At 41.4% G+C, this 14,269-nt stretch overlaps 1 long non-coding RNA gene across 1 annotated transcript in view; it reads left to right on the top strand.

Annotated features, from left to right (window-relative positions):
• The window catches only part of LOC148320324 (uncharacterized), a 29,320-nt gene that overhangs the window by 1,463 nt on the left and 13,588 nt on the right, over positions 1-14,269 (top strand). Inside the window, exon 2 of the long non-coding RNA XR_015839564.1 lies at positions 1,012-1,180. This is a non-coding gene — a long non-coding RNA (uncharacterized LOC148320324). The remainder of the gene's footprint in view (positions 1-1,011; positions 1,181-14,269) is intronic.

Below are 14,269 nucleotides of genomic sequence, written 5' to 3'. Positions count from 1 at the left end.
GTGATTTGCCCTTGATCTGGATACTTTTTTTTAACACAGCTTCTTCCCCAAATCAAAAGTGGGTTTGCATTTATTCTTTTAAGTTTGTATTTACTGTGATGTGAAAGAGTAATTGTCAGCCACGATAAATTATTCTTTTCTCCCCCATCTGCGGTTTGCCTTTCCTGGAAATTTCTTAAATTGCCTCAGTTTTCGGTTTGCACCAAGACTCGTTACTTTGGCAAATTCTTGACAGCCTGGAAATGTGTATCATTTCCAAAAGATTTATTTTCATAGTTTATTTTAGTCCATAAATTGAAAACATTTTAGATATCTTTGGAAAATCCATGAACCCATGTGAACACTTTGACCTTAATTAGGCATTGTCACTCCTTTGTTTACTTTGTTGTCTTTGATTACCTTGGTAACCAGCGAGCATTTGTGCAGCGGCTCATGTCGGCGCAATGAAATATGCCATATTCTCAAACTTCTTTTCCCCAAGTCTTGCTTCCACCTGAGACACGTTGAAAATGTACGAGGGGATCATAAACCTCAAGGGACCCCCCCCCCTCAAAAAACAGATTCATACTCTACTCCTATTTGTGAAAAAAAAAATTTAAAAATATATTGGCAAAATAAGTCAGTTACATCCCGTAACATGAGCCATGGAACGCTCCATTTGGGGGAATCCTGAGCACAGCAGTGGAAAAACTTCTAGGGCCGATGAGCAGGCAGATGTGCATGAGCTCCATGCAAAGCCTGCATATTAGTCTCAGGGATTACTGTTGGGCTGCTTCATTTGCATTTTTTTGAACCCGTTAGCTACTTGACTGTGTAACAATGTACTCTCCAGCTATGACACCGGCACAATCTAATGAGACGGGGGCGGGGGAGGAAACTGAAACTGTCTTGACAAAGTTATTTTTGCTTACTTTTCATGCCGATTACATTAACGATATTCTTGTCAATGTCGTTATCAATAAATGACGTTGATTCCTGCTAAAATGTGTTTCTAATTCCCCATCCATACAGCCCGTCTCCTGTTCAGGGTCACGGATAGCTGGACCCGAGCTGACCTGGTGAAAAGAAGACTATGTTCTGGACTAGTCAGCGGTCAATGTCAGGAAAAATACAAGAGAGGGGGACCGTTCACTTTGTCACTGAGTGAGAACTGAATCCACACTGCCAGCACCAAAACCAGGTCAGTGTACCACTACACCATCAATGACCCAATTCCTATTCAAACGTTGATATAAGATATAGCGTACAAACACAAGAAACAGGTTGTCAGAATTCCTCTGTTCAAGTGAATTAAATAAATACGGTAATGTGAATTTTGTAAGCATCATACACACAATCACAATCAAGAATGGCTTCAAAGCAACATGAGTGTGTTGCTGCTTTTGTGACAATGCCATGACATCATTGTGACATCATTTTGGTTTGCATGCTCTAATCTTTGATCCCAGAAAAAAGCCAAAAATATTCCGAAAGTGTTGGATGAGCGACGTCTAATGCAATGAGGCGCTCTTAAAACGGCGGATAACTGTCAGGAAAAAATAAAAAATAAAAGATTGCCTTGAATGCTTGATTACAAAAATCAGAACGCTTGCTATTTTATTTAAGTCACTTCTCATCAAACTACTGCACCGCAATAAATTGGTTGAAACCAGACCTTTGAAATTCATAAAAGTATGAATGCTTTGATCTGTATTTTTTTTTTTTTAAAACCCAGATTTAGAAACAAATTCCTCTAACAAGTATAGAGGTAAAAGTCTACACACCCCTGTACAGTTGTCATTTTTTATGAAAAAAAAAAAACAATACGAGGGAGGGGGGGTGTCCGACCACATCACACGCACAACGGCCGGACTAAAATCCACCTCCGGCCTTGCTTAGGCGAGCCCTTTTTTTTAAATTTGTCACCCCCCTCTGAAAAAATGTGTGGGCCGGACCATTCTGCCACCGGGACCGACTGCCCGGCTCTGTAAACATGTCAATTCAACGCAGTATATCTGCCCACAGTTTGATTATTATTATTATTTTTTAAAATGGCCACTTGGCATTTTTCCAACTCCGAATACGTCTCGCTTTTCTTTCACGTCTCAGTAAGCCGACAAGCCAAACACCGCGTGAAAATGACCACAAACAAACATCGCTTGAGCGTTTCTTTGAAAAGGAGGAAAGTACGCGCCGTGACTTCCACCAAATAGAATGCCTCATTAAAGAAGAAAATACCAAGCGTCTTCATCACAACACGTTATTCACATGTCCGGTCGGCTCGGGATGATTCGGCGACCGCCCTCGACCGTTTTCGGCCGTCACCCCAAATGCGAGTGTCGCTATTCACTGTAAATGCAATCATTTTGAGTGCAAGTTAGCTCAGTCGCGTGCGGTCGGTTCCATGCTGCGTGCATTCATGTTTCTTCTTGTTGATCTCGGTCGTATCAAGCCGCCTGTTGCTCCTGGCAGACGCACAAGTCCAACCGAGCATGAAACGAGTGAGCAGTAATGCCAAAACCACATATGGGGCGCTCTGACTGTTTGATGTCACACTAAACCCGAGTAAGTCTCACTTAGTCCAACATCAAGACTAATTTGATTTGGATTGCAAATTAGCCTGCAATTGTTGGTCTTTCCGCGTTTTTTTGCAACAAACAAAACGCCATAATTTTCCACTTCAAAACCTAAAAAAAAATCAAATAAAATATCGAACCTGAAATGAATGTATACAAACTCAGCAATTTGCCACTTTGATTAGAATTAGAATTAGAAATCCCTTTATTGTCATCGTACTTAGTGGGTTTAATTAACTTTTTGTGTTTTAATTTCTTGTTAAACCAGTGGGCGAGTGGGCGGGACAATCTGCTTCTACAGGCAGGGCCACCAGCACAGCAGAGAGAGAGAGAGAGATAGAGAAAGAGAAAAGTGTGCTGCAGCCAGCCAAAATAAACCAGTTTTCAATTTATCGGCCTTGAAAGCTAAAAAAAAAGAAAAAAAAAGGCCAATGCGGATAATTGGCAAAATGCGATAATATATGTCCGTTTTGTCAAAACACTTTGCGTTGCATTCTGTCCCCAATGCCCCAAAGCCCGAATAAAATCTTGCAGTCACAAACACGAGTAAGAGCCCAAAAGTTTCAAAGACGTCCAATATTACTGCACCAAAGCTTTTTATTTGGGCAACAAAACAGGAAGCAGACACCAAACTCTGTGCGGTTTGTCTCTGCATATCATTACACAGCCAATCCCGTAGGATTCGTAACTTGGAGGAAAAAAAAACATTTACTGCTGAAGGATTACAAAAAAGTAACATCTTCATGCCGACTCCATCCGCCACATAATATCGTTCCAGATGCTTCACGATGAATTAAATGTGTGTCGAGACACACAAGTGAACAAAGTGTTGCTCATCTGTGGAATTACAATCAGGGCCGGTTTTGGAGCTGCGACTGTGTTGGCGATGTGTGCGCCACCCCTTGCGGCCCCCGCCGTTCCACGCGCTCCATCCGAAGTGCAGCCTTTGTAATTGAAAGGATGTGGCTTGAATTCGAATGCGAGCATAACTGCGCCGCTTGGGCCGGGCTCAAAAGCCGCAAGTGGTCACGGACGCGCGGCACTAACTGTACTTTGCTTCCGTTTTCAAGTAACCGAGTATCATTTCTGCTCAAGCGTATCAAATGTTTCATTTACAACACGTACTTTCTTGTTCATAGCGTTGAGAACGAGTTTGGAGATTGCATGTTGCAACAATGTTTTGCGTCAGTATCCAAAAGTCTCCAAAATACTCGACTTGACTTTTTCACGTTGCGTTTTCACAGATTGCGCTTGAAGTTGAATTGCCAACTTTTTTTTTCTTGCCGTCCTTCTGAAATAATGAGAAAATGAATGATGTACCTAAACCTTACGATAAAACGTGCTTTCATTTTGCTCCGAGGTCGCCCGAACTGAATTTGCTTGTTTACGGCCATTTTTGCAATTTAAGCTCCGACGATCAACTAAATTGCACAGACCATAAATAATGTGTGTGATTAATTATCACATTTAATAAGACAAGTAAAAAAAAATGTTTGCTTTCAGTTTATTTGATCACACAATGCGTGGAAAGTTCCGCTTTCATCCCAATTTCCGTGCTCAATAAGTTCGTTTCGCTGCTGAGTCACGAATGTCACCTCTTTAATTGGAAAAAGCGAAATCATACTTTACTTTGAAAAAGTAAGAAATACTCTGCTTGGGAGTCAAATTTACGGATGAGCCTAAAATTGGCTACAGGTGAATTTTAGTTGACCTCTAAACTTGTCCGACCGTTCAATGTTTCTGTATTTTTACGACTTCTACTTCAAAGCATTTTGTTTCATTGTCGGCACGGCAAGATCAGTGTTCGCTTCCCTCTGACAAAATCTAGCTGGAAACCTCGCAATGGCGGCCCACCATCGTTCGATGTGTTCGTGGTCGCACGATGTCAAAATGTGAACACCAAGATGACCTTGGAGCGCTTTGGTGCATTTTAGCTTCACTTTGAAATTTCACCCAAAAGCTGAATATCAGATATTTTTTTTACTGAGCACGCACGTAACCTTATCTCACCTTCATCAAAGCGCGGGCGACAATGTTTGGTATCGTTGATGTCTTGTGTCAAGATTTCTTGTTGCAGGTGGAAACATTGAACTAGCCGCCGAGTCGGTAGAGTGGAGTAGACTTGTCTAGACTGCGTGTACGGTTTGGGCACCAGACAAATGGCGCTTTTCGCCGTGGAGGGGCTGGCTTGGCTGTCTCCAAAAGGAGTCTTTTGTGACAATTGCAATGCCAAGAAAATTGAGCTCAGTAATCACACACCCTCATCAGAAAACATTTTCAAACTCTTCTCACAAATAATACAAGAGAGAACAAAGTCAGTCATTTGGATAAATATGCAAATGCATACTGGCGGCGTGTCTTTCTTCGCTCTCTTCTGCTCAATTTGGAACGATCCGAAGAAGCTCATTTAAAATTTGCTGCGAATGAACCTTCATGAAAATATAAAGTTATTTTTTTTTCCCAAAGCAAAACAGACTTGGGATGACTCACTTGTCTTGGCAGACATGATGGCGATGGAGCGGCTTTTTTGTCACTGGCGGCGGAAAGGCCAGTCACAGAACAAGAAGTTGACGATTCCCCAACTTAAGTATTGGGAAGGAAAGGTCAATTCTTTTGTTTTTGTTTTGGGTTAGCTTTAATTTCATTCAGCTACTCAGGACAGAGCAACTTTTGTTTGAAGCTACGCGCTTTCCAAGTGGGTAAAATGAATGGAACGGACGTTATTCAATCCACTGAAATTGAATAACGTTGAATGTTTGGTGGCATAAACTTTACTTGCAATAATTGAAATTCATGTGAAATGTTTTCCAGGCTTTTACTGCAACCTCCTTCAGTTTTTGTTTGTCTCTTGATGGTTCCTCCCTCCAGTCTCAGAAATTCATGCTCTATTGCAGGCGTGCGCAAACTACGGCCCGGGGGCCACTTGCGGCCCCTTAAACGTTTTAATCCGCCCCGCCGAACTTGAGAAAAAAATTAAATCAATAATCCTTGTTAATGTTTTATTTTCTAAATACTGTCAATGACAGATATTTTGTCGTAATGCTTTTGTTCATTTCCATTTAAAATTCAATATATATTTTTTTTCCGATGAGGTGACGTTACCCAAACACTCCATCCATCTGCTCTTACCGTATGGCCTGTATATTTCTTCTCTCTGAGTCTTCTTCGAACAATGGCTCGTGATCCCTTCACACCCCCGCCCTGCGGAGGTTGGCAATGACGTCACTGACGGCTCTCTTTGGGTGTTTCTTCACCGATCTCACCATGTTTCCATCATCAACTGCTGTTGATCTCCTTGGCCGACCGGTTTGATGTTGTTATATCGCTTGTAGCCAATGTTTGTGCAATCGCCCTGATCGACTTTCCCTCTTCTCGTTCTTCTCTCAAAGTCCATATAGTTTGCTTTTCTCCCATACAGAGTGCTCTGGTTTTCATGTTAGCTTTTTGCAGCCGTGATGATGTCCGAAACAAGCGCTGTCTAGTTACGTGTGCCATTTTCTCACTCGTATTGAAAAGTTTGCGTTTTCAAGCAAAATCTTCTCGGCCCAGAGTTGTTTAACACATCTCGATGTAATCACCATGAACCTTTGTCCCATTTTCATCTGTTGATCGGCAAGCCGAATGTCTTGGGTATACACCAAAAATAAAGGTAGTGACCTTGCCGTTCCAAAACTTTTGGAGGGACGTAACATAACAAACTAAATGTTATTGCATCATATCTTTGCACACACATCCGAGACGAAACCTTGAATGGCGACCAACGCAGTCGTTGTAGGCCAAGGATCCTTCCCTTTGATTCACTTTCACCTTGATTGTGTGCATCCTTCCCGATATGAGACATCAGAGGTGAAAATCGAAAGTTCATTTTGTCTTTGAGGGAGTCAAACTATTTTGTTGTGTTGCTTTCTTACGGGTGCATGTCAATGTCTCACTTACTTTGATAATCGAGGAGACGTCAATTAATCGATTAATTTTGACACCTCCAGTGTGTTCACATATGTTTACAATATGTATAAAAAGTTGGTTCCAAAAGACGCGTTTAATATGTGCGGGAAGATTTTCAATTGTGACAAGTGTGTCCGAAACGTAACTCCCTCAATCAATGAGGAGCCATCATTCATTTTTGTGTTGTTGTTTTTTTTCTTCGGTGGGGTGCAGAGGGGTGAAAATGTTCAATGCAAAGTAGCCCGATTATTCTGTAGTTTTGGGACTTGAGTTTTGGTGAATGCGACTCAAAAGTAACGGCCCTCATATATTAGTTGTAAACAAAATGCGATATTGGCGATATCGGCCAAACCTTTCTCCTTTCAACAGGCCTCCATCCCTGAGCAAATGATTTAGACATCATTATTTTCAACATGAACTGATAACAAATTTCTTCTTTAAATTTGTGCGAAGCAACCCCCCGCCCCCCCTCCCTCGCCGCTTTCCCAAACTTCCATTTGAGTTTGTGCAACCTTGAAGCTTCATGTTCACAGATTCCCCCACTTTTTCAGGGGAAGGTCTGATGTCTCAGCCTTGGCATTTTGCCGCTCCGAAGCCTTGCTTTTTTGTCTCGGCTCTCCCACACATTCCCTCCGTTATCTCCACGCCTCTTTCAGCTCCACAGTCAAGTGTAATATCAGGCTTCATATAGTACTCGCTGGCAAAGGAAACTCAAGAGTGAGGACTTGTTATTGGGAATTCTTGCCAAGTTGTGACGCCGCAAACTGTAATTAGCGCGTTGTACTTTTGTTTGCTCGAAGCTACGAGAACGATCGCTTACCATTAAAACCTGAAATGCTTTTACATCAGCCGTGAATTCACGCAAATTAAACAATCCATTCAATGACGTTGTCGTTTGCTGTATTAATTGTAAGCGTAATCGTAAACGCCGATTACGAAACCGTTCCAGCAAGGCTACTTTAAGGCTCCTCCAAAAGAGCAAAATGCAGGTGTTAAGTGTTACAGCTCGTGTTCTTATCTGGGACATTTTAGTCTGGCAGTCCTTCACGGCCTTCATCGTGCCCCCCTCCTGCTGCAAAATAATGAAGTCCTTCAAGAAGATGGACACAAAAAAAACGGAATGACCTAAAAAGAAGTTGGGAACCTTGCAACATCTGCATTGCAAAAGCGTATTCTATTCATTTAGTGATATGGAATTGCACTCATCAAACATTTTGTTTTGACGTCTGGAATGCAAATCTGAAATTCATTTAATATTGGAACGAAATGGACAATATATCTTTGGGGCTCTTTTGATTTGGAGAATGCAACATCTGACGTCTCTGGCAACTAAATGACATGCAACGAGCTGTGATTCATGTTTAGTGTTTTTTTTAATTTATTTCCATCATGATGAGAATCCAACAGTTTCCCTTTTAGGCAAACGTTGTGATCATCTCCAAGACTGGCAACTCTCTTTATGACGTGTTGTGTATTTGTCGTGAAACTATATTCCAATTGAGTCACAATTCAATGCAGGTGATGATAGCCAATAACATGCTCTTTTGTCTTCCTCGAGGTTTTCGGACAAGGAGCAAAATAAATGATTTGTAATCTACTTCAAATGACACCCGGACTTCATCGAAACCGATTCATCGTAATGTAAATGCTGCATGAATCGTTTTAAATGAGCTGCATTGTTTTCTAAAGCAGCCGCTCCCTTCACGTTTTAAAACTCTCTTCTGTGACTAACCGATTGTCCCTTTTTTTTTTTTTTTTTTCAAAGCGTAATCACGCTTCAAATGTCACTGAATGTTTTTTTTTTTTCTCCACTATTGACATTTTCCAGAACGCAACCTCGCGCAGTCTGTCATTAGAACCTGGAAGAGGCTTCTTTGCATATCCTGAAAAAGGGATCGATATGTATTGTGATGTGAGCTTGTGCTGGTGTTTTAAACTTGTGTTTGGACGTGGCGTTGAGGGCCTGATGTTTTTGTCACTGCTGTATAAAAAAAAAAAAAAAATGCAGGGGACATTTCCAATGGGAATTTGAAAAATGTAATTCTCCAGTGTCGATTTTTTTTTTTGTTCATAATACGTTACTGCTTAACGAAAAATGATCAAAGGGACACTTGGATGAGCGTAACATTGGCACTTTTAGAATGAGTTTGCGAGTAAAAAATGACATCCGTACTCCCAAATTTTTCCCACTCTTATCAAGCGTTTCCGTCTTTGAACGTGAATCATGCAGTGTTTGCAGAATTAATTTGTTTGAGAGTGTGAAAATGATTTGGCTTTGTCTCCGCATTTGTATGCGAGGTTACGCAACTTCTCTTCTATTAAAAATTGGCTTAAAAAAAAAAACAAAAGTCGGCACCTGTTGCGCGATGTCCAATAACATTGGCTTCGTCCGAGGTGATTGTTTTTTTTTGTTTTTTTGTTTTTAATAGCCAGTTTGCTAAATTAAAGAAGAAAAAAAACACATTATTTATTCTGGCCAAAGACGAGAAGTCATAAGTAGTGAATACCTAAAATCCTGAGCGTGTAGCATTCTCGCCACTGCAGTTACCATAGCAACCGCTCTCTGTGTTGTCTGTTATTTTAGACCTGAAAGTTCTATCGTAACCCTCCCCAATCTCCTCATCCAATCAAACAAAAAAAATAATAAATCTCTTCCTCAATTAAATAGCATTGCTTGAGCTATGAGTGAACATAATAAAGATGCGCAGTCACTCAATGCGAAAGTAATTATGTGCGCTTGCTGATGTTTCTATTTGAATGACTTTTTTAGTAGCGGGCCGGGAACATATAATCCTCCTTCAAGCATGTTTCTGCCTCAATTAACAATGTCTTCCAAAAAGGATGCTTGGCTCCTCCAAGCACAAGTCAGAGTGACATTGAGAATGCGACATTCACAATAAACGGGGTCACGCTGCACCTTTGAGCGGGAAAAGCACCGCTCGGCCCATTCTCACCCCTGCATCATGCACTTATAAGGTGAATCATTTGAATCGTACGCGGCCTTGGCTGAATTAAGAAGGAAAGCCGTCCTTCCGCCAACGAGTGACAAACAGGAGTCAGTCTTTGGCCAGGAGCGCTTCCTCACGATTTAATTTCTCCTTCAGCTTTTCAAGCAAGAAAAGATTTCGAATAACATCGTGACGTATCTGGCGAAGCGCCGCTTCCCGTCGTTGTGTACGCTGTACTTATCTTGTCAACAAGCTCTAGGAAAGTAGCAATTACCTTATCTGATATTGTCCTCGTCGCCGCAGCTTAATCGCTTATTTCTCGGTTCTATTAAACTCATTGTTGTCCAGAAACGTAATAGTGATGCGGTAAAAGGATCACGTTCATCATGATAAGGAGCTCTTTGGTTTGTTTGGAGTCAAGCCTAGAACGCACGTTCTACTGTACCACATGCGTATTCATTTCAATGAATCCCATGTTAGATTTTTTTTTACCTCTTCCTGTATTTTCGGGGAGGTCAGTGCCGATGTCATTAGATTCTATGTGCTGTATGTCGGGTGACTCAACATTTTTTTTCTTGTGACTCACCTTCAGAAAAGGATGTTGTTGTGCTCCGGGAGGTCATAAAAGTGTCTTGTTGACCTGGAAAATTCATCTCACGGAGTTCTTCTGCGTCAAAACCACAAGTGTGTTACAAACAGAGCTGGGCACTTGACCCTTTTTTGTCAGTTAGTCCCCCGCCCTCCGGACGCCATCTCAGTACTGTGGCGGCCTTGTTCTTAAAAATTGTCGGTCGCCATCCCCGTTCTGCTTTTGTCTGTCTCTTAACACATAACAACTAACTTGATTTCCGTTTTTGATCTTTCGGCTTGCTTTATGGCCGTTTTAATTGACGTGGCAAAACAACGCCATCCTGAAATCATATTCACTCGCTAACAATCCACTATTTAATTACACCGTCTCTGGCATTGGTGGCTACTACTGGCTAGCAGCTAACTGTTAGCATTAGCCACTAGTGCCGGCTCCTCTCAATTTATCGGCCAGCTCCTCTCGATAAACTGGTCAGGCTGTCTTCTGCCTTAAGGCCAAAGTCATCTGGGACAGGCTCCAGACTAAGCGACTAAAGGTGTAGTTTCGTCTTGTAAAGCGTGTGACTTCCACATAAGACGGAGCTCCTCTGAGACATAGCACCGTTTGATTGGCTCATCCTGTTTTCGGAGACATCAACGCACCAATACACAACGTGTGAGAATCAATGACATGGTGTCTCCTTGTATTCTTTCTTATCGGTTATCTCAGGCCCGAGAGCTTCATTGTGCTCATACAATCCAAATGGCTTTTCTCGCGCAATACAATACATGTGAGACTGTCTTTCATGCTGTCCAGAAGGAAACAAATCATTAGTGCCACATTTAAATGTTTCCAAACGGTGTACCGTGGTATCGTGAAGTATTTGTTGAGACTAAAACCTCCTTCTCGCTTTTAATATTTATAGAACGAGCACTGCGCAAATGCCGATAAGACAAACTCTAGGCTACTTTCAATTGAAATCAAGTGGTGGTTTGTCATAAGTAGGCTCCAAAATGTTGTTGTGATAACTGGAACCTCATTAGTTTGGCAAGTTTGGTAGGTCGTCAGTTAGTTTGGTATTCATTGCAATTGCTTTGTGAGGTTGTCTGATGAAGGAAAAGAGAAGCAGCCTGCTACATGGATGCAATTTGGATCTATTGTACGTAATGAAGTCATCACGTTTTATTTCTATAGTAATTTTCACAGTGAGGACCCACCAAGTGCAAATGACTGATAATTTGTACCCCTATGGGAAGAAAAAATAACTCTTGACATGAGTTGGTAAGATGAAATACTTTAGAGCAATATCACCACTTGGTGGACAAACTCTTACATAGCAGCAATGAAAGGTGGACTTCTGTAAGACGTGTCAGGAAAGTTCCAGGACTTTGATTCTGTTTTCATTAGGCTGAAAGTAACAGTGCAAGACAGTGTCCACCTTGTTGAATTTGACCTTCACGTTTCTGACAATCATTTAAAAGGTGTCAGCTTATGTATGTTTTATTAACTTTTTATTAATGTGATAAGATTTTAAATCAGGCTTACTGCAGCCGAAATGTGACTATAAGTGTCAGTGATGTGACTTGTACCGAGGTTCTTATAGTTAATGAAAACTAATGAACTGAAACTAAAACATAAAAAGAAAAACATTTTAACTAACAGGATGAATTATAAAAGGAAAATAATGAAAGCGAAACCAACTGAAAATATATCGTAGGTTTATAAAAATAAAAGTAACTTCATTTTCATTTTTGTCAGTTTAATATCATCGCTTTTGGGGTCATTTGAAATGATTTTATTTCACTTTTGCCGTCCACAAAAGAAGGAAGGCCAAAAAGTGATTAAAAAATGAGTTGACTTTACTTGATTACACAATGCCTAGTGACCTGTTTTTTTTTTTTATTTTGTACTCAATATGCCGTATATTTAAAAAAAAAAAAAAAAAAAAAAAAAAAAAAAACTAAAACTAATAATAAAACTAACAAAAATATTTGAAAACATAAAAACAAAAACAAACAAACTTGCTAATTCAAACTCACCAAATTAAAAAAACAAAAGTCAAAACGGAATAAAAACTAGAATGGAAAAATCCAGAACAATTACAAGCCAGGCCTGTCCGCACAGGAACAGGAAGCGCACAAAACGCCGATAAGAGTTTGTGTCTTTGAAAAATGTCATGATGAGCCTGAGCGCCACCCACTTGGATTTAGGCAGAAAACTTTATTCATTTACTTTTATTGAAATGCTTTCATGCCGTCCCAACGTGGTTCCGATACGATTTTAAATAGAAAGAATCAATACAAACGCTAACGACTTCATCGCATTTCTTTCCAGGAGCACACAAAATGTACAGCATCACCCATTGTGCAAAAGTTCTTTAATTGTATATCGCGGTACATAAAAGCGGGATACTTTTCCTCTTCACATCATTTGACATTCAGCAGTACTGCATAACATATTCTAAATTGCACATGATCAACTCGGATCAACCAGTAAAATACCAGCGCAATTCATCGGTAGCAAAGAGGTCCCCTCCAGGCTCGTTGACTTGGCGTCGCCGGTGAGCTCGGCGTTGTCTTGTAGGCCAGTGACGCCTCACTTCGGGTATTTGACAAACTGACACTCACAGAATCAGAGTGTCCGACTCAGCTTGTCAAATACACTAAGTGGGGGGCCGTATCTCCCCGAATCCAACCTGACTCCTCCGGCGACGTCAACGTTGGACACATGACCCCCTTTGAAAGCAGTTCTCAGTTCTTCAATAGTGAGCTCAATTAGTTACCTGCCGTGTGCGGACGTTGCTGCTGAGGGCCGATGACTGTCGTCGTTCCCGTCTTTGACGATTGTGAGCCGACGGTGACGATCGGTCGCAGCCTTTAGGCTGCATTGCTGCAAAGGGGAAGTCAAAACGAGGAAGATAAGTGAGCGGCTCGCTCGCAGGAAATGTATGGAAATAAAGTGTCAACATGTCACGGTTGTGAAATGCTCTTGAAAGCCTTCTCAGACGCCTTTCGTTTTGTGGCATTTTATAATTCTTATCGCTGCATTCAGAAGGCTCTTGTGAGGCGGATGATTGGCAGGATGTCATTTTATCAACTCGTTGAACACCACATACAGCCCCTGAACAGGTGGGCTACTTTATTTGAACCCAAGAACAACTTTTTCCATTCTTCACCAGCCGCAGTTATTGGAATTGTTTCGCCAAGCTGGTTGGACTCACTTTTTCATAGCCAGTCTTTGATCAAACTGACCAGAAGTCTTGCTGGCTTTCTTCTTAGCCCAGCGGAGTCTCTAATTCTACCCGTGGGTCATTTTCTGATTTCCCGCCAATCGCAGGCCACATACTAATCAACCTAAGAGTCTTCAATAAAACGAGCATGCAAATTTGTTGTGGCAATCTGGAAACAAACCCTGAATGAAATCCAAGCACAAGACAGAACGCGCCAACTCCACTCAGAAAGGTCACCACCGAGACTCCAAGCCGTAAACTTTGTCCCTGACCATCCAAATACTTGCACAAGGGGGGCGCAGTCCTGCTGGAACAGAAAAGAGATGTGAAGAAACAAGCATCCTCTGAATGATTCACGAATTGGTTAAGAGCTTTGCTCCAAGACTTTCGGTGTGCTGCTAGAAAGGGATCTTACTAAATTCCTCATTCCTGTTTCAGCTGACTGAAAATGAAATCAAGTATTTCATGATGCTTGATGGTCTCTGAGACAAAATGCTTGCTGGTGGTCTAACCAACATGTGAAGCCCTCCAACGTTTTTTGCACAAACTGCTACTAAATCCTTGGTGACTGCACCGAGGCTGCAAGGAGGAGGCGAAGCAACTTCTCCGAGCAGCAGCACATCAATATAGAGGAAGTTGGAGGTGAAAAGATGCCTTCCTGTGTGCTCTTGAGAAAGACTGGAGTTCACTTTCATCAAGTTGTTCCCCAACAATTAACTGAAGAAACCGACCGCGGTTCAGCGGCAGCCGCATTTTAAATTGAAGGACTCACACTGTACAATTTGTGGCAATGTGTGACGCTTACTTTATTTATTTTCTGACTCCACCAGACTGACGCTGAACTGGGAGCTTCTTATTTGCTCACCTGTCAATCACGTGCTCTATTATTTGGATGTGGAGTCTAAAGACGGATGATTTAACTGAGATTGTTTTTTTTTGGGGGGGGGGGGTAGGAATTTGAGTATCACTAAGTGCAAAAGACATATAATGTAACTACCAGTCAAAATAAGTTGAAAATATGTTT

Source organism: Idiotropiscis lumnitzeri, chromosome 17 (genome assembly GCF_059441095.1).
Source record: "Idiotropiscis lumnitzeri isolate Australia: NSW breed Sydney's pygmy pipehorse chromosome 17, RoL_Ilum_1.0, whole genome shotgun sequence".
In the NCBI taxonomy this organism is placed as follows: Eukaryota; Metazoa; Chordata; class Actinopteri; order Syngnathiformes; family Syngnathidae; genus Idiotropiscis; species Idiotropiscis lumnitzeri.
Note: the sequence above shows the minus strand (reverse complement) of the source record. Positions and strands in the feature narration are given on the sequence as shown.